Genomic DNA, 2,500 nt, shown 5'->3' with positions numbered 1-2,500 from the left:
CCTAACCCTAACCCTAACCCTAACCCTAACCCTAACCCTAACCCTAACCCTATGAGACCTAACCCTAAACGGAACTCAAAACCTCAGCTGTGCATGGCATGTACCTAACCCTAACCCTAACCCTAACCCTAACCCTAACCCTAACCCTAACCCTAAAACTAACCCTAACCCTAAACCTAACACTAACCCTAAGAGACCTAACCCTAACCCTAACCCTAACCCTAACCCTAACCCTAACCCTAACCCTAATCCTGAAACTAAGAGGCCTAACCCTAAACGGAACTCAACCTCAGCTGTGCATGGCAGGTACGTAACCCTAACCCTAGCCCTAACCCTAACCCTAACCCTAACCCTAACCCTAACCCTAACCCTAACCCTAACCCTAACCCTAACCCTAACCCTAAGAGAGCTAACCCTAAACGGAACTCTAAACCTCAGCTGTGCATGGCATGTACCTAACCCTAACCCTAACCCTAACCCTAAACCTAAGAGACCTAACCCTAAACGGAACTCAAAACCTCATCTGTGCTTGGCATGTACCTAATCCTAACCCTAACCCTAACCCTAACCCTAACCCTAATCCTAAACCTAACCCTAATCCTGACCCTAAGAGGCCTAACCCTAGACGGAACTCTAAACCTCAGCTGTGCATGGCATGTACATAACCCTAACCCTAACCCTAAGCCTAACCCTAACCTAAACCCTTACCCTAAGTGACCTAACCCTAAACGGAACTCTAAACCTCAGCTGTGCATGGCATGTACATAACCCTAACCCTAACCCTAACCCTAACCCTAATCCTAAACCTAACCCTAATCCTGACCCTAAGAGGCCTAACCCTAAACGGAACTCTAAACCTCAGCTGTGCATGGCATGTACATAACCCTAACCCTAACCCTAACCCTAACCCTAACCCTAACCCTAACCCTAACCCTAACCCTATACCTAACCCTAACCCTAACCCTAACCCTAACCCTAACCCTAACCCTAAGAGACCTAACCCTAAACGGAATTCAAAACCTCAGCTGTGCATGGCATGTACCTAACCCTAACCCTAACCCTAACCTTAACCCTAACCCTAAGAGACCTAACCCTAAACGGAACTCTAAACCTCAGCTGTGCATGGCATGTACCTAACCCTAACCCTAACCCTAACCCTAACCCTAAGAGACCTAACCCTAAACGGAACTCTAAACCTCAGCTGTGCATGGCATGTACCTAACCCTAACCCTAACCCTAACCCTAATCCTAAACCTAACCCTAATCCTGACCCTAAGAGGCCTAACCCTAGACGGAACTCTAAACCTCAGCTGTGCATGGCATGTACATAACCCTAACCCTAACCCTAACCCTAACCCTAACATAAACCCTAACCCTAGGTGACCTAACCCTAGACGGAACTCTAAACCTCAGCTGTGCATGGCATGTACATAACCCTAACCCTAACCCTAACCCTAACCCTAACCCTAACCCTAACCCTAATCCTGACCCTAAGAGGCCTAACCCTAAACGGAACTCTAAACCTCAGCTGTGCATGGCATGTACATAACCCTAACCCTAACCCTAACCCTAACCCTAACCCTAACCGTAAGAGGCCTAACCCTAAACGGAACTCAAAACCTCAGCTGTGCTTGGCATGCACCTAACCCTAACCCTAACCCTAAACCTAACCCTAACCCTAACCCTAAAAAACCTAACCCTAAACGGAACTCTAAACCTCAGCTGTGCATGGCATGTACCTAACCCTAACCCTAACCCTAACCCTAACCCTAACCCTAACCCTAAGAGACCTAACCCTAAACGGAACTCAAAACCTCAGCTGTGCATGGCAGGTACATAACCCTAACCCTAACCCTAACCCTAACCCTAACCCTAACCCTAACCCTAACCCTAACCCTAACCCTAAACCTAACCCTAACCCTAAGAGAGCTAACCCTAAACGGAACTCTAAACCTCAGCTGTGCATGGCATGTACCTAACCCTAACCCTAACCCTAACCCTAAACCTAAGAGACCTAACCCTAAACGGAACTCAAAACCTCATCTGTGCTTGGCATGTACCTAATCCTAACCCTAACCCTAACCTTAACCCTAAACCTAATCCTAAACCTAACCCTAATCCTGACCCTAAGAGGCCTAACCCTAGACGGAACTCTAAACCTCAGCTGTGCATGGCATGTACATAACCCTAACCCTAACCCTAAGCCTAACCCTAACCTAAACCCTAACCCTAAGTGATCTAACCCTAAACGGAACTCTAAACCTCAGCTGTGCATGGCATGTACATAACCCTAACCCTAACCCTAACCCTAACCCTAACCCTAATCCTAAACCTAACCCTAATCCTGACCCTAACCCTAACCCTAACCCTAACCCTAACCCTAACCCTAAGAGACCTAACCCTAAACGGAATTCAAAACCTCAGCTGTGCATGGCATGTACCTAACCCTAACCCTAACCCTAACCCTAACCTTAACCCTAACCCTAAAAGACCTAACCCT

The sequence above is a fragment of the Falco peregrinus genome, unplaced genomic scaffold (assembly GCF_023634155.1).
Source record: "Falco peregrinus isolate bFalPer1 unplaced genomic scaffold, bFalPer1.pri scaffold_41, whole genome shotgun sequence".
In the NCBI taxonomy this organism is placed as follows: Eukaryota; Metazoa; Chordata; class Aves; order Falconiformes; family Falconidae; genus Falco; species Falco peregrinus.
Note: the sequence above shows the minus strand (reverse complement) of the source record.